Raw genomic sequence first — 18,859 nt, 5'->3', positions numbered from 1 at the left:
GAGTTCCCCGAGAGATGCTTGGCACTTGTTGGCCCTTTTGCCTTCACTCTGCGGTCCAGCTCACCCCTAAACCATCTCGATTGGGTTCAGGTCCGGTGACTGTGGAGGCCAGGTCATCTGGCGCAGCACCCCATCACTCTCCTTCTTGGTCAAATAGCCCTTGATGCCTTCAGTGTGACTCTACAATTTTCATAGTCATGAAAATAAAGAAAACTCTTTGAGAAGGTGTGTCCAACCTTTTGGTCTGTACTGTGTATATATATACATATGTGTATGTATGTAACACGGTAGCGCGGTGTCACTAAGGCTACTCAATTCATACTGGAAATAAGATTTGTTTTGCGCATGCATGAAAACGCAAAAAAATCCATAGGGCTAGCGTTAGCTGCTAACCAGAAAGTTCTATAGCATTTTATGTCCAGCTTCAAGAATTTTCTCTTAAAAGGAGAAAAGCCTTACAATTCCACATGTCGAGGTGAATCAATGAGGAATAGAAAGAAGGAAGACGTTTGTTAAAGTATGCAGAAATAAGTAATACAGTTAAGTAGAAGTAAATTTTTAGAATATTAAATGTAAAACACACGCACACACACACACACTTGCATTCGCATCTGTATTTACCAAATTGGGTCTAACAAATTAACCAATTTAATTCATGGCAATTTATTAGGTTACTCAATTTAATCAGTATAATAAGTGCATTGCATTAATTCCATTTATTAAATTGTTTTTTTTATAAAATATTATAAAAACGTGTTTAAAATTGTTTTAAAAATGTAAACTGTTTAATATATATATTTTTAGTTTCAAACTTGAACTAAACCATGACTTAAAAACTGAGGTACGTACCGAACCTGTGTACCGTTACACTAAAAATAAAATATAATATAATGTGTGTGTGTGTGTGTGTGTGTGTGTGTGTGTGTGTGTGTGTGTGTGTGTGTGTGTGTGTGTGTATAAAAAGGAAATTTGGTAAATAAATAATGTTTTATAAAATACAATTAAATAAATAAAATATTTGCACAATAGTAGGATTTAATCCATTTCTATTCATAATGGAAATATTTTCCTTTGTGTTTTCCTGCGTGTGATAGCAGCAAAGCTCAAGATGGATAGATCCGCCAAATATTGTGTTCATTTGGGGCTTTTCCTAACTTTAACTAAAATCTCCAAAAGCTGTAGTGTGGGTGTGAGATAATAAGGTTTGGCATCATGTCTCTCTTTCTCTCTCTCTTTTTTGCTCTCTGTTTTTGTGCCTATCAGTCCAAGCAATGATTGCTGTGTCAGTGTGTGTGTGTGTGTGTGTGTGTGTGTGTGTGTGTGTGTGTGTGTGTGTGTGTGTGGTTTACATCCATGTGTTTACCAAAGCAAAATGCTGGGCAGGATTCGAACGTGCCTCCTGTTTGCCATCTGTTCTCACTGAGCTCGCTGTGTCCGAATAAACACACCCCACACCACAAACTCCACTTTCGCACAAAGATAGAAGGCATGACATCTAATATAATGCTGACAAACAGATGGGTGATCTGAGTAAGGTGCTGGAACATCACCTTGACATCAAGCTGCCAAATCAACAAAGGCCTTAGCAGTTGACTAGTATAGCAAATAGCACACAATGAACTCATTTAATTCTCTTTAACTTGTTCAGTTAGACATTATTCTGATACATTCTTCTGGAAGATACAGTTCCTATCAGGAAAGAACTGTTGCAGCACAAGTTTAGGATGATCAGTCAGAATAACTTTGTATCTCTTTAAGTATTCTCACTGCTGACTGATGCCTTGTATTTTAAAGTCAGTCAATTTTAAATGTGTAAAGGTTTGTGTGTTAGATTGTTTACTGAGCAAAAGATTTTCCATTTTTCTCAGTGTTTAGTGGTCTCTTTAATCTCTTTAATTAAAAGTAATGTTTTAGAATAGAGCTCTTGACACAGTATTGCATGTAGAAGTATCCGTTTGCATCAAATGGTATTAAATACTGCTTTAAGCAATAAATAAAGCACAAAGGGCAAACAATTTTCTTATTTCATTTCCCCATTGTGTTTTATTCTTCTTGAACAACAGCCAAAAATCACAATTTTGTATTTATCCATGATTTAAACAACTTGTTCTCTGGTGTTGTAATGTCTAAGGATCCCATGCTCAATTCCTCATGGCCCAGGTTTGATTTCTGGGCAGAGAACCAATCCAGCCACTGGGGGGTTCCACAAGCCAGTGCACTCTCAGTGACAGTCCCAAGCCCAGATAAAATAGGAGGGTTGTGTCAGGAAGAGCATCCGGCCTAGAAACTTGTGCCAAAACAAATGTGGACCAGTGATCCTCTGGAATTGAATAACTTTTAACAATTACATTGAATGTTGTGGTTTGTTGTAATTCTGTATGTTATAAGAGCAATTGCAATCCTCTCTCTCTCTCTCTCTCTCTCTCTCTCTCTCTCTCTCTCTCTCTCTCTCTTTTGAAGTTAATAAGAACAATATAACACAGCTTGTCATTTCCCAGAAATTAGAACATGCAAAGTTCTCTTAGAAATTCACAACTAGCTAACCCTTGAGACTCCAGAAAGTTTGACTTTTGATTCGTGGTGCTCGAGTCAAAATGTGAACAATCCACATACTTTTGTGAAACTGTTTATCCCAGTATTTTTTCTTATTGCTGACTCATAAAGACTTCCCCTAGTTGAAGGTAGAGGTGCTTGCAGTTATGTGCCTGAATGAATAGTTGTTCTGGCCTTGAGTTTTTGGCAGACTGGCCTCTCCTGGGAAGATTCACCACTGTTCAAACTCTTCTCAATTTACATATAAATCTCACTGTGGTTTGGTGGAGTTGCAGAACATTGGACATTGCTTCAAAAAACCCTTTTATTGAGTTTCTAAGAAAAAAAATCGTCAGCTGGAATTTGATTTAATTATGGAATTAGTGCTCTTGGAGTGAGTTTGAAATGACTACATCCCTTCTGACAGTTAAGTTCTGTTACATGTTGTTTAGATTAATCAGGGCTGAATGCAAACAACCCCAGCTGTTTTCAGTCTGCTAAGTATTAATTTAATTAGGTTAAAATTAACTGAATGTTAATGAAGCATAAACTCAGCTTAAAAAAGAGCAGGCAGTGATACCAGTCTTACAAGAAGAAGGCAGCATATACATACGTATCAATTGTAACTACATGCACTCTGTACCTGTATATTCATATTTAAATAATGAGTCATATACACCAGGTGTTTGTGTTCTAATTATCAGCACTTTGTCACAATCTGATTGGACCTTATTTCCTCAACACGATTTGCAAAAAAAAAAAAAAGGATCTAGCTTAAGTTTAGGATGTCAGCCAGCTGTCAGCAGAGAAAACGTTGGACCATTAGAGGTTGTTGTTGTTTTTGTTTTTTTGCAGTAACTTAATGGTGCTGAATCTTGTGGATTGGGCATTCATTCCTAGCTCCAGTCTGATCTAAGCACAGTATATTGATTGTTTTACACCTGCTTAAGAGCCTTGCACAGTGTGAGCCAGACAACCTCCAGAGATATGCACTTTGTGTGTTTATACCAGTTTCCTGTGGTTAAAAGCTATCCGATAATATGATTACTCAAAAAAATGCACTGCATGCAGCATGTAAACAGGGTCTTTCCACCACCTGACCAAAAACAAGTGCAATATACAGTATGACTCTTAACTATTCTTACATTTACAGGAGTTGGATTATGTTATGATTACAAAATTGTAATGTTGGGCTGGTGGTCATAAAAACTAATCTCATGCCATCTGCTCTTTCTTCCAGCTCTGCTCTTTTTTTTTTATTTGTATGTGTGTTACAGTGCAGCTGTAGAGTGTGTCCTTGGCTGTATCCTCCTTATGTCAGGCCATTATAAATATAAATGGATCAGTGGTTATTACTGATAGAGGACACAGTGGAGCTCATAGGCATCAGTAGGAGCAGAGCTGAAAAACTTTACTTGTGCAGATATGCTGATTCTGCTGACAATCTATACAGGTAAAAAAAAAATTTTAATTAAATTAAAATGGGTGTTGAGGATCATTTTCCACAAGTTGTAAATCAGTGTGTTGTAGATCTAAGTGTGTCTCTGATCATAAAGCACAGTTGAGCAATTTTGAAGACCCTTAATCCTGTATATATGATTTACAAACAAAATATAATTACTAATAGTTCAAGAATACATTCCAACATTTAATTAATACAGTGGAAGGCCTGGAAAAGTCAACTGCTTGATGATGCTCGATGCGTGCCTTATATTTATAGCAGCTTCTTCTGCCCTAATTAATTTTGATTACTTTGCTTTTTTTTTATCACCCTACCCATGATGTTTAAGCAGATATGACTGATGCAAGTACACTGTATTTTCTAGTTACCAGTTGGTCATCATGATTGTGGAAAGAATGATCATTCGGTAAACTTTTTTTATTTAACTTTTACTTTTTAAAATTTTATTTTAAGAAAAAAAAAATTACATGCTTTATTCATGTAAATAAGATCAGGAATGCAGGCAGTTCAACTCTAAGTGGGTCCTTTTTTGGCATAATGCAGCACCAATTATGCATTTATTAAGCATATATTTTAAATCATAACTTAGAAAATGCAGATATGTACTTCGAATCAACATGGGGAAAAAAATTACAATAGGTAGCAAAATGACTTAAGGAGATGCGGTATTCGTTTGTATTAGTTCAGACATACATTTACCTATAATTAATATATAAAGGTCCAAAGGTTATGGGTATTTAAAGGGATTATTGTTACGGATTCTTTTAATTCTGTTAGTAATTCATTTGTTCCCATTCATTCAAATTATTAAATAGCTTTAATTAGTTTTTCATTTTACACTCTGAAGGGAAATCTTCCCATCAGGATTAGGACAGGTTTCAATCCCCCTTTTTAAATTAGTTTTAATTACTTTAATAGGTATTTGCTGACTGAATAATAAACTAATCACTACTGAATTTTGTGTCATGACAACAAATGTTGTGAACTCTCGAATGACATGTTGTCGTATGGCACTTGCGAGATTGTATCTTATCTGGCATGTCACCTGCCTTTATCTTGAAACAAATAGATAATTGATTAGCATTTCCAGTGTAAAAAGCCCTTTACTATTCAAATGCACATACTGAAATACTGAATGTGTTTTAAAGAGCACATTTTAACTCCGTAACATGGATCAGCCTAGTAGTCCTTAATATGCTTATTTGCCACTTGCAATTTGCCAATGCTAAGTTCTTTATTACAGATATACAAAGGTTTGAGCACCTACCACTTCATTTGAGCACTGCCACTTTTATCCATTGATGTTTGCAATGCACCCCCCCCCCCAACATTTTTTTCATAACGATTGCCTGACGCTGTTTTTAATTCAATTACCTGTAAATTTAAGTATAAATAAATATAAATAAAAAGCTAAACCCTGGCTGCAATTTGTCAGTTTATCTTATAACCTGTCATTTTGCTGGTGTCACCTCCTTTAACCTACAACCCTTCAATTATGCTCCATTTAACAATGTGGAGATGGGGAGCTCATTAAAATCATTGACTCTTGACTGAATAAATTCTGTTGTGTTGCATTGACTGTGTTATTTTGCTTTGTGGAATAGAGCAGCAATGCAGCAGGCTATGGAGTACTCGCTAAACTGACCAGTGTTTGACTGTTTCATAGTTTGAGTTCTGTGTATGTGTTTGGAATTAAAGTGCGCTCAATGCTATAATGTTTGCAGTATGCTATCTAGCTTCTGTACTTAGAATTTCAAAATACTTTTAATGGCAACCTGAACATGATGGTCAGTCTTACGATCCAACATATACTGCAAAAATATATGCACTACACTTTCTTCAATGCCATAGGGTTATAAGTGTGTGCTTATAAAATGTGTCAGCATATACCTTATCTAGCCTTACCTCACTTATCCCTGCTCTACCATCCCCTCTATACCTCCACATATCCATTTATAGCTTCAAAAAAACTTGTATTCCTTCGGAAATACCTGGATTACGTCATAAATATACTTCAAATGTGGCTTGATGTTCATCCAAGACTTAACAATATATGAATTCAGTGATAACTCTCATATACAGTTGTTCCTGTCAATCTTTTTGTTTAAACAAGTATTTAAAAGAAAAAGAAACACAACATTGTGTGTATGTATGTATGTATGTATGTATGTGTGTGTGTGTGTGTGTGTGTGTGTGTGTGTGTGTGTGTGTGTGTAACAAATTTATATGGCACTGGGCCATATCCTTTGGCTAATTGGAGTCAGGCCCTGTGCTATTAAAAGGCACACAGTCTGATTAGAGGCTCTTTTTAAGAAAGATCTGTTCATGGTAATGATGTTCTATTCAAAACAAATTTCGAGGCTATGGTAGAGAGAGCAAAATAATTTGGAGCTGCATTTATTGCTTCAGGGCCTGGACAGCTTGCAATCATTGAGGGAACAATGAATTCAAATTTGTATCATGAACCGTTATAGGAGAAATTCAAGGTAACACTCTATCACCTGTAGGTTAATAGAAGTTGGCTGTTGCAACAAGACGGGAATGAAGGAAGAAAGACGTAAATATAACTAAAATATAATTTTTTTTCTATCACAATTAATAATCATTCATAAAATGTTTGTTAGTTCGTATCTAGATCATGTTGTTGGTTATTACATTTATTTCTAACTATATGTGTTTGTCACAGCAGGTAAATAATGACTGATGCAAATGCAGGGTGGTGTTTAATAGAAAAACAAACTTGCAGACGCATCCGAATCAAAAATTCATAATCATAAACCTGAAACATGCAAAGTTGTCAAGATGCAAACCGCATCGGTAAAGCAAATCCAAAGAATCATGAAACCAAGTACTTTTAGATATCAGAACCAGAAATTTCAGAAAATGCAGAAAAGGATTGGTGAGTGCAATACTCTAAGCAGTGCTTTGCAAAGAACCGGTACGACCAAGTCTCTTATATATACTGCAAGTAGTGATTGAACGTGAACCTGACAAAGTCTGTTTCTTTGAAATATAGTCTCTGGTGGGCTTATGCTGTGGTGTGTTATGAGAAACAGAGTTCTTCATGGCTGTTGCAGATTGACTGACAAAATGGTTGATACTTCATTAATTCATGTTTATTAATGCTCACTTGGTGCTCAAAATAATTAATATTGCAAATAGTATTAATGGTGTGCCCGTTATGATAACTATCATTAGTTCATGGTTAATAGACCATTAATAATAAATAAATAAATGTAATGCACCGTTTTAGGTATTCAATAATGTAAAGAGTTACTCTCGTGGAAACATTCCCTATTCTTTATTTCCTGTGTCCTTACTCACTCAGCCACAGCTTTCTCTACAAATGCAAATGTGCTTTTATCTTTTCATTACTGCTGCATTTATATAATGAGCATTTTGTCATGACTGTCACTCACTTTGGATAAAGGTCTAAAGTTCACACGAGAGAAAATGGGTGAAGACTTAGGACAAAATGATGTGTGCATGTATGCATTGAGTTGGATTTTCTTATAGTCCGTTTTATTCGATTTTATTTGTTGAATTTTTAATCTGGAACACTGAACTAACAATTTACTCAACTGATTCCTTAAAAAAAATAAAATAATAAAGGCAAATCCATAGAGAAATAATTATTTGAGCCTTCATTTTTGCTTAGATATTTCATGCATCCATTTATTCATTTGGTTAAGTAGTAGCTTTTTTTGTATTGTGTTATATTTCATTAAAATGGTGATGCATTGTGCTAAAACTGTTTATTGTTGCCATCAAAAGCTAATTTGATCAAAAAGCAGTAAATTTTTCACTCTTCTCCTCAGCTAAAAAATGTTTGGAGTATCAGGTTTAAATCTTTGTTATATCACAGCTACAAAGCTAAAATAGCTAGCAGGTAAATAAATTAGTTTATAGATATTAGTTTAACATTGTGCAACAACATGCAGTATTTACACAATCACACGCTCAAAAAAACATATGTATGGGGCATCTGATACTGTGGTATTGTTTTGTATTTACAAACAATTGTGTTAAAATGGTTTTGGAAAAAACATCTCAAACTCTGGATCACGGTCCTCATAAACTGGTACAGTCGTTTATGGTGTAAGACTCCAGGCCACAATTTCAAAGTTAGACATATAAATGACATTTTACTGTGCCGAACAATATTGCTTAATTGTTTAGGCATGCAGATTGCACAGTGCCTAAACTAAATCCTAGAACACATTCCTTACCTGTTAGCAGTATTATCCTTGAACTAGCATTCATGGCTGATCATTTACATTTGATTTAAGCGGGTTTTTTTTTTTTTTAATAAACTGTTAGATAACTGCTTTCTGTATATTTGCTCCTTGAATAAGCCAATATTGTCCCTACCGATGAGATCTTGTTTAAGAAATTAAAATTTTTTTTATAGCATTGTTACTTTTGATTGGAAATAAGCTACATACCTAGGCATCATTTTAGGCAGCATTTTGTCAGTCTATGAAGGCAGAATTAGAATTGTGTATATAATAGCATAATAAATAGTGATTATAAGACCATTATTGTGATATGAGAATGTAATCACTAGACAATAAAAATACCAGTAAGAAACGTGTGCACGCAAACATACACATGCACACCAGCTTTTTTCCCAAATCTTTTAGACTTGGCCATTAACTACCAAAGGTTATTTGCGCACACACACACACACACACACACGCTGCAGATCTGAGTGTAGCATCGCCATGCAAATCACTCGAGCTGTATGCTAATGGCTCGCTCGGTCTCAGTGATGGATGTTGTAATCCATACAAATGAAGTCAGTAAAGATTATCGTTAATTGCCAGGACCTGATATGTATTATATCACCACAGAGGCCGTAGCCATATTGAACGTCTGATTTCATTTATCTAAGGCGTGAACGGCGAATTGATGAGGGCCAAAAAACGTATTTCCTGTTGCAAACGAGATTGAGATCTCACTTCAAGCCTGCAATAAGGCCATGAAATGCCTGTGAAAATGGAATTGTATCTTCAGGCTCTTCTTCTTTCTTTACACAGAGAACATAATCACAGTATAGATAATTGAGGGCTGCCCTTTGAACACCAACAGTAAAAAATGGAAGAGGATTGGTTAATTGTGTGTGTGTGTGTGTGTGTGTGTGTGTGTGTGTGTGTGTGTGTGTGTGTGTGAGAGAGAGAGAGAGAGAGAGAGAGAGAGAGAGAGAAGAGAGTCGTTGGTAACTCGGGCCTCGACCGATCAGTTATGAAATTCTTATTTGTGATCTGCATATTTGATTTGGCACATGTTTTACACTGGATGCTCTTCCTAACGCAACCCTCCCCATTTATCCGGGCTTGGGACCGGCACTAAGAGTGCACTGGCTTGTGTAACCCTAATGACTGGGTTGCTGAACTATGATAACTAAATTTTATTAAACTATACTATACAATAGTATAAGTATAAACAATTTACACAAGATTTGAATTGTGCAATTTACACTTTAAAGTTATATATAGTCTGATAAATACAATTAATTAGTATCCATTTAATTCTTTTACTAATAAACAACAATCATTAATAATATTGATAATACAGTGCATGCATTAGCACTACTGCTTATTCGAGGTTAATTGTGTTTAGATTCATTAGTTTAGGTGCATGTGTACTGGAGCATCAGCTTTAATGATGTGCTGATGGCACAGTATTGCTGCATGCGGAATGCTCTTCATGGGTTTCCTCTGGATTTCTCATGTTCTCTTGTTTAAGTACATGATGAAAGATACTGACTCTAAATTGTCCCAAAGTTGTTTATGCATCAGTGTGTAAAAGTGTGATGCTATTTAAAGGTCTAGCTTCGCATTGTGTCAGTGTGTTTTATTTATTTTTCTTTTTTTTCTTTCTGTGATCTACTAGATCTGCTACTCTGACCAGGATGAAATGGCTGGCGAAGATAAATGAATCTTCTCCAGACATCATAATATTAATATATAGCATTTAAGCAGGTGGCTCAAATAGGAAACTCCAACCTTGGCTAGAAAGGACAGGACTGAAGGATAGTGTATTTCAAAGGTACTTATCTTGTGTAGCACAAGAAATTGTACTCAGCACTAGATCAATGTGTATAGATGTGTTTTATTTTATACGAGTCATGATGCAGAGAAGAAGCCAGACAATGAAGCATATTGTATAGAACAGTTCACACCAAGAGGCACAACTAATAGGCAGGAATCATATCCAGGAACAATGATTAACATTTACTCATAACATGAGATTGGTCATATTCAGTAGGGGAAACAGTAGCCCAATAATACAAACCCAGAGAGAACCATCAGGTATATATTGTGAAGACTGAAATCCAAACATTTTTCTTTTCACCAATTGTGAGTTCCTGTTACTCGTGTTACTACTGTATATCCATGCTTTCCAAAAATTCATATAGAACACTTTCTCAAATGTAAAGCCAATGAAATGTCCTGCCTCTCCTTGTACAGCTCAAGTATCAAAAGTATCTTTTGTGCTCTGGATACTTGCTCATTTATAGTGCATTGCTGCTTTGAATGTGTGCACATGTTCTTGTTCAGCTGGATGAAGGGATGGATGGATCGATATATACTTTATTAATCTGAGATAGAATATGTTACAGCAGCCAGTTAACAGATATGCAACAAGATACAATCAGGAATATGTAAAAGAATATTAAGGCTAGAGAAAAATAATAAGGATAGTTTAAATTTAAAGATGACTATGAAAAAGAAGGTAAAGTGATTTTTAAAAACTATGATCGTGTTTACAATAGTGAAATGGTACACTCTTATTATATACTATAATAATGTAATATACAAGTATATTGAAATTGTGCAAAGTACACCCAAACCATCCGGCTAAAAGTTAACTTGTGATTTCATTATACACGATTTTTAACTTGCTGGTTTTAATAAAATGTAGTAATACTGGTCTAAAAGATATTTTACTACATTACTACATGGTTTTATTAATAGAAAAAATTATAATAATGGTTTGATTTGTTTGTCAAAACGACATTTGAAACATAAAATATACATCATATTTGATGTATATTTTATATATATAATATTATAAATAGCTTTTATAATATTTATTAATATTTATTTTAAAATAAATGCATATTTATTTGGGTTTTAATGGTAGAATTATTTTTTTTGGTCAAAACGTGACCTGCATTTGAACCAAGGCTAAAGCCAGTTTGCTTATCTCCCATTGTAGTTCTATCTGTGGGCATCTGGATTATAGTGTAAAATGATGTGCACAGCCCCCTTGAAAAAGTTTCTTAGATCTGGATTGATGGAGACTAAACCGTGCATGAGCAGTGCTGATAATATCAGATTCGTCCTGCAGGGTGAGGACATGTCCGTTTGTCTTGTGTCTAAAGCTGGTCGAGCCAATGCATGTCAGAGGTACACATGCCATAGAGTGTGTATATGATTTAAGTAGGTGATTATTCATTTTTTAAATATTTATATAGCAGACGTGCAGATGCACAAAAGTCTGCAGATTTAAAAGACATTTGTAAAATGGCACTCTATAAGAAACCTGCGAGCCTCTAAATCAATAGCAGCATGCTTCCAATTTCTTTAGAGACATGATTAACGCATGACAAATGCATAGAATTACCTGATGTTATCTATTTCCAGTTTAGTCTGATAAAGAAGTGTTTTTATTTATTTTGCTGACCATGAACACTTAATACGTTTATTGAGTGCATTACTAAGAATATTGTATTTTATGTGAAAAATGTTATAGCATTTATAACATATTCTGGACACTCTGAAAAACACACATGGTTACTGTTCAAATTTGAGACTTCAGAAGGAAATACTGAACATGTGCTAGCTAATGACAGAGTCTTAAAATGATGTAGCTTATGATGTATTAAATTTCAATCACAAATATCATGAACCACAATCCTGTCAAAGCCAATGGTTTCAGCCATAAGGAGAACTATCAACATTCTCTCACACTTTAACCCAGATCTATTATAAATTGTATACTGTAATACTAAAAAATATAGGAAGAACAGTACTGTATTTGTATATGGTATCAGACCCACATACTGTAGTGATAGCATAACAATAAATGCTTATGATCACATAAGGAAAGTAAAGGGGACAGTAGATGGTTTATAGAACATGCTAGGTCAGTTGGGACAGAATCAGGGCAGACATGACAATTTGATTCACTGAAATAAAATGTCTGAGTTGTTTTTAAAACGGAGCCCCTATTCTACCTTCCCTGAAACCCCTTGTGTGTCAGACGGTTTGTTTATTATCCTCCCTCTTTTCCAGAATCCATGTTCTTCCTGTCATATCCCACCTGTAATACCGTCTCACTGACTCACACTACAGGGGTGGGCTCCTTAGACACACACACACAATCATAAAACACAAGAGTCCTTACCACCATGACGAGTGGCTCCATCAATACGCCCTGATCCCTTCATGTCTTTCCAGCCGTGTGTGTAGAGCAGGCCCGAGCATGCCGCATACAGGCGTATGAAATAGTTGAAATCTTAGACGTACTGGAGAATGAGACACGTCCAAGCCCACCTACAATGGTGCTGTCTCTGCTAACACCCAAAGCGCTAAAAAATATAACTAGAGATTTTATTCTTTCATAGAAATTGCAAATTATTGATTTTTTCTAATAGTAGTGGGTAAAGATGAGTCGATCTGGGTTATAAAAGGTTTTTTTGCCTCTTAGAAGTGTCTGTCTCATTGAAGAAAAGTTATAGCAATAGATGGTGAAAAGAAATTGCAAAGATGTGAGAGACAGACATGGATTGAAAAAGAAATACTGGGATCAAGTAAGAAAAGGGAAACGAGAAATAGAAAAACAAAGACAAGGAAAGAATATCAGTCCCTTTTTGTTTGTATGTTTTTTTTTGTTTTTTTTTTCTTTTTTTTTTAAATGACTATTTTCCCCAAAGGAAGAAAAAAATCTAGTAGCTTATCAGCAAATGACATTTAAGGAAGAAATGCACACTATTTTTAGACAAACCTTTCGATGTTTTGTTGGTGTGGTAATTTATCTGGAATCTGACATGGCAGTTACTGACAAGAACACAGCATTTGTCTTGTTTCATACACTCTGCACTTTACTTTCTAAAGTAACCTGCAGCTGTTGCAGATGGATGCTTGGTCAGCTTATCATTTAAACTGTGGGCACATTTACTTTACAAAAGAGGAAATGGAATTAACCAATCCTAGGTATTCTTTGTTTAGCCTTCATTGCATCCACACATTATGATCATTTGCCTTCTTTACTATCACATGCCCAAATAAAATATGCGTAATGCGAACTTTGCCTAATATGAATAAGAAAATATGTATTTTCATTAGGCCGATTTTTTTTTTTCTGATGCTCTAAACAGCACATACAGCATTTTCATCTTTGTTTACACATCTCTGTTTCAGTACAATATAAGTGGCTATTTCCAACCATGTCATCATGCAAAAAAAATAAATTGTGCTTATTAATTGCTATTTTGGAATCTGCTGGACTAATAATAGTGAACGATTTATTTTTTTTCATAAATAAAGTTTTCCTATATTTTGTGTGGGTGTGTGTGTGTGTGTGTATGTGTGTGTGTGTGTGTATGTGTGTAAATATATATATACACACAGTGTTGGGCAGTAACGCGTTACTTTTAAAAATAAAGTTACTTCGTTACCGTATGGTGCGTTACCCGTTACTTTTTTAAAAGAATTAATTTCGGCTGACGTGTAGCCTACAGCCTAACTTGCTTACAGCAGCGTCACATTGTGGGATTTGTGAATAAACCACTGTAAATAGGAAGAAGACGCACTGTAGGATTGGTGGATGAACCACTGTAAACACGAAGAAGACGCACTGTGGGCGTGTCTCTGTTTATTCAGGTCTGTGCGGCAGTAATGGAGTCGAGGCGAGAGCAAGACGAGTTTCTCAAAGTGGAAATATGCTCATTATTTCACTTTAGTTGAGTGTAAAGACAAAAACTTTTAAGTCAAATGTAAGCTGTGTCTTTCTGGTTCGAAGCTCGTATCTACTGCGATACAGCAACTCCAATCTGTTGAAGCTGCTCCAGGACCTCCATGCTAGAAGCTAGAAGCTAGAAGCTAACCCGGTGTTCTGTTCTACATTGTGGATAGTTTTCATACTTCAGCTGTGAAAGGAACATTTTTAAGATCTCAACACAACAGCAGAAGCCACTTTATTTTTTGATTGTGAATATATTATTCAGTTTGTTTTATTTATTTCAGAAATCCTTGTGATATATTCAGTTTGTGCTGGTGTGACTTTAATAAAATAGTGTTTAAAAATTACTTTGTGTTTAAGTCAGTTTTGTGTTTGTAAAGACCATAACGCATAAAAGGGCATTAATGGGAAATTTTTTAAAGGTTTTTTTAAAAAAGTAACTAAAAGTTACTTTTAACAGTAACGCACTTTTTGGTGTAAGTAATCAACAAAGTAACTAAGTTACTTTTTGAATGACGTAACGAGTAACTTTAACTAGTTACTATTTTTTAGTAACTAGCACAACACTGTGTGTGTGTGTGTGTGTGTGTGTATAGATATATATATATATATATATATATATATATATATATATATATATATATATATGTATGTATATATATATTTATATATATATATATATATATATATATATATATATATATATATATATATATATATATATATATATAATATATAAAATATATATATAATATAATCTTACACACACATTATATAGGTTTTTTTATAGGTTATATTAGATATATATTGTATATATAATTATAAGCCCAGAAAAGATGTATAGAACCATTATACCAGAGTGCCAGTCACCCCTGAGGTTTTTGTGCTGTGCTGTTGTGTTGATTAGATTTTCTCCCAGTATATGGTAGACTATATTGGGTGAATGATGCTTGAAGGATGAAGACAGACATGACCTTAAAAGTAATTTTTCCATTTTAATGTAAATACACTGGGCCCAAATAATTACATTAATACACAACATTGGCAGCTTCCACAAAAATCTTCATCAATTAAACCCTGTATGGATATTTTGGAAACTGAGTTTTCTATATGAATAGCAGCCAGGCGTGTCATTAAACGCAGAAAATGCTTTATGTATGACCTTCTTACACTGTATATTTAGCACTCACTGGAGTGTGATCCCGAGGAACCAAACAAATAACTCTTGGAAGAAAAAGTGTTTACTTTCATGCAGGCAGGAGCGAGCAGTCAGATCTGAAGATAGGGCATGTTCAATAACACAGGAGCCTACTGGACTGGATGAGACCCAAATCCTCTAGCAATCTTGTTTTGTTGTCTGTGATGGTGTCAATGTTCCAGGAAGAGAGTTCATGTTTTTCTGTTGACTCACACCTTTAAGGTTGAGCTAAATAAGCTTAATGTGAAATTAATTCTATTTATTGTTAATATATACTTTTTCATTGTTTGTGTGCTCTTAATTATACCAGCTGTCACAGTTGTAAATAGAGGTGTGTCTGTGTGTGCTGCTGCCTAATCACATCAGCTCCTTAAATTTCCCTTTAAAAAGAAAAGCTTTCACTTAGACTTCATCCATATTAATCCAGTTAAATCTGACAGAAAACAGAGCTTTTTCAAAACACCCTCCCAAGTGGATGAATTTGAAAAATGTTGCTTTCGGGTTTTAGTTTGGACAAAAAGATGGATATATTCAAAACACACAGTCACAGTCATGTGAGCCATTCTAGTCAAAACAAGTAAAAGATGGCTGCCGAAGTTGTACTGAAGTTGATTGTGTTAAGATTAATGTTGCTTTGTAGAAACTTCACATTTCATTTTTTCCAGGAGACCGAATATTTCCTTGCAGCTGTTTCAATTCAAAGAGATGGATAGGGTTTAGATGCGGACTAAAGCTTTTTACGTCTTTACACATGTTCAGTGTAGGGCATGTAAGTGCTTTCAGATGTTTCAGTGTAGACGGGCAATTTTTGAAAAGCACTTGAAAACCTCAATGCAGACAGAGAACATTTTAAAACCGAAATGCAGTTTGAATTAATGTGGATGTAGCCTTACACAAAAGATTTCTTTTCAGTCACGTTTTTTTTAGACGTGATATCATATTGTAGGGGCATTCTCACAAAGTTGACTTGAACAATATATACATAGGAATCCTTAATGCTCTCCCACATCTTGTCCTTTATTTCAGCACTGTTTACTGTTACCAAGGGAATAGTTGTGCTTTGCTGTTTTTCAGCACCGGTCACGTGTAAGAAGCACAAGGTGTCCGGTGTCCATCCAACTAAATCAAGTTTATTTCAAGATTGTACGTAATTACAAATGCATTAGAAACCTAGACTTTACTTAGGATTGTGAGAGTTAACTGATTTTATATTATGCCAATTATACTGTTAATGCTTTAAAAATGAACGCAGATCTTATTGTGTTGGCCAATGTGCAAACATATTTAAGGTAGAGGGCCACAATAAAGGGGCTTCACCAATATATCCAATCACTTCTTATCACTTCAATTGATATCAGTGAATGGCTCATTCATAGGACTGTAATAGAAAGATTATTAATGCTTTACATGGTTTATAACTTGTAATTGATACTTATTACAATAAAAACAAAATGATTTCCTATGAACTTTTTCACTTTTTAGTGATATTGCATCACACCACCGCATCGTTGATTATGCTAATGTGATGTCCCATTGTGGTGTTCTTACATGTTTATTCATCACTCTATGATGTACGTGTGGAATTGTCTTACACACTCTTATTTCTTGTGTTAATTTGTCTGTTTACATTCATTCCCCCACATGTGTACACCCTATTTGTAGTTTTGATTTGGCAGTAATTGTGTGCGTCATCTCTGCAGAGCTTTGCAAAACATCCCTCTTGCTTCAATTATAGATGCACTTTTTCTCTAGATTCTCTCTAGGCTCATGCAGTATCTCTGTTCAACTGTTTTAAATGTTTTGTAGGCCATCAGTCCGTCTATCCAGGACAATGAGCTGTAGTTACTTCTTAATGACACAATACACAAATGATTTTAGTTTACATCACCATAGTGATATTACCCAGTAACCTGATGGTCTCTGAGTTATCCACCTTCTGTTTCTTTCGAGTATAATAGTTTTAGATGTATTCTTTGTAAACAATTTGTTACAGGTTGTACAAAATAACAGGTAAATTGTGCATTTACAAAATTAATAGTATTTAAAGGATCTAATTTTAAATGATTTAATTAAATTATCTAAAATAATGAGCCTGTTTGTAATGCAGGTGAATTACAGTAAATGTTTTCAGTAGTTCAGTTTGGATGTCAAGGACATTTAAATGTATTACTAAATACAGCGTTAACCTTAGCCAACGTAAATCTGACTATCACCAAAATAAATAAAATAAATACCCAAATGAATAAACTGTGATTATTATCAATTTTACTTTGGCTACTGTTTTATTACAGGGTCATCCTCAATGGCAAAAACTGGATTTTGAAAAGTCTAAAGAGTCTACATGTACTGTAGATTGATAGGTGGAAAGATTGAAAGGGTTTGGGAAAAGAAACTGCATTTGGAAATGTAAATTGTCTTGGCTTATTAAAGCGTATTAAAGGTTTTGAGATGAACTTTGAAGTGGGGAAAACTGTTTATTCTGACTGTCAGTTAGATGGAAAGGTTTTATGATTTTTCTATCAGATAAAATTTCTGTATGTTTAAAGGTCAGTGAGAGTTAGTGATTTTCCAGCGAACAGGTGGGTTACAATCAGTCACAAAACACACACACACTCACACTCACTCACACTCACTCACACCTTTATCTGCATTATCTTTATGACTGCTCTGCTGCAGGTCTGTCTGTCTGCCTTATTTCAAATAAACCCAAATGATTAAGTCCCGGTAACTCTAGGGGGACTTATCCTGGCTACACTTACCTGTGCAGGAACAGAATGAGGTTGCTCCATTCCCTGATTGGTTAAGCAGTGTAAATCCGGCCCCTTAGGGGCTAGTTGTAACTCAACACCTGAGAGAGAGAGAGAGAGAGAGAGAGAGAGAGAGTGTGTGTGTGTGTGTGTGTGTGTGTGTGTGTGTGTGTATGTGTCTGGACTGGCCTTGTTCCCAGTCTCAGAAAGCTCACGCCTCTCCCTGGAGACACACTTTCTCTCACACAGATACTCACACACACACACACATGCACACACCCTCAGCGTGTCAGGCAGGTGGATTTGATCAGCTCTCTCATTCAGACAGTGACCACCTGGAGCTCTTTCTCTAGATCACGCTGGATTTTACTTTTTTTACTTTTTATTTAATTTTTTGGGGAAATAGCAGTGTTTCATACTGCAGGATTTGTGGTTCTGATTTATCTTGCCATTTTCTTCCCTTTCACATGGTAAGTTTGACTTTTTCCTATGAGTTCTGTTTATATAGTTTAAACTTTTTCTTCCTTTCGGTCTTGTGTGTTCTTCTTGACACTTTTAAAGCGAAATGAATTGTTCTTGACTTTCCAAATCCTTTCATCTGTATATCATTCACCTTTTGCTTTAGTGTAGCGTTCAAACTATCTCAGGTTGTTTTATTGTTGCCGATGAGAAATGACTCGGCCAAAGGGCTTGCGCTGGTAAAAGGGCTTCATACCCCAGAAGAGTTGGAGTTCATGCTTTTGTTACTGCTATTTTAGGGAAGATTCGTGCTGCGGTTCAAATCTACATATTTCCAAACCTCGCTTTCATACTGATGAGTTTGTGGAGAGAACTTTTTTCTTTTTAAAAGAAAAGGCAAGTTTCTCCTGACGTGCTCTTTTCATTCACTGCCTCAATGCTGAACCTCTCACTGCTTTGGTCTTTCACATCTCTGACCTTTTCTCTATT

At 35.2% G+C, this 18,859-nt stretch overlaps 1 protein-coding gene across 18 annotated transcripts in view; it reads left to right on the top strand.

Annotated features, from left to right (window-relative positions):
• Window positions 1-18,859, top strand: part of ptprfa (protein tyrosine phosphatase receptor type Fa) — a 212,469-nt gene that overhangs the window by 28,807 nt on the left and 164,803 nt on the right. The window contains exon 1 of one of the 18 annotated variants that reach the window (XM_046859540.1): window positions 18,100-18,381. The exons of the other annotated variants lie outside the window; for them this stretch is intronic. The gene's annotated coding sequence lies outside the window, so the exon portion shown is untranslated. Of the gene's footprint in view, window positions 1-18,099; window positions 18,382-18,859 lie in introns of those variants that run through there. 18 annotated transcript variants of the gene reach the window in all.

Source organism: Silurus meridionalis, chromosome 1 (genome assembly GCF_014805685.1).
Source record: "Silurus meridionalis isolate SWU-2019-XX chromosome 1, ASM1480568v1, whole genome shotgun sequence".
NCBI lineage: Eukaryota > Metazoa > Chordata > Actinopteri > Siluriformes > Siluridae > Silurus > Silurus meridionalis.
The sequence above is the reverse complement of the archived record's forward strand: the minus strand, read 5'-3'. Positions and strand labels throughout refer to the sequence as shown.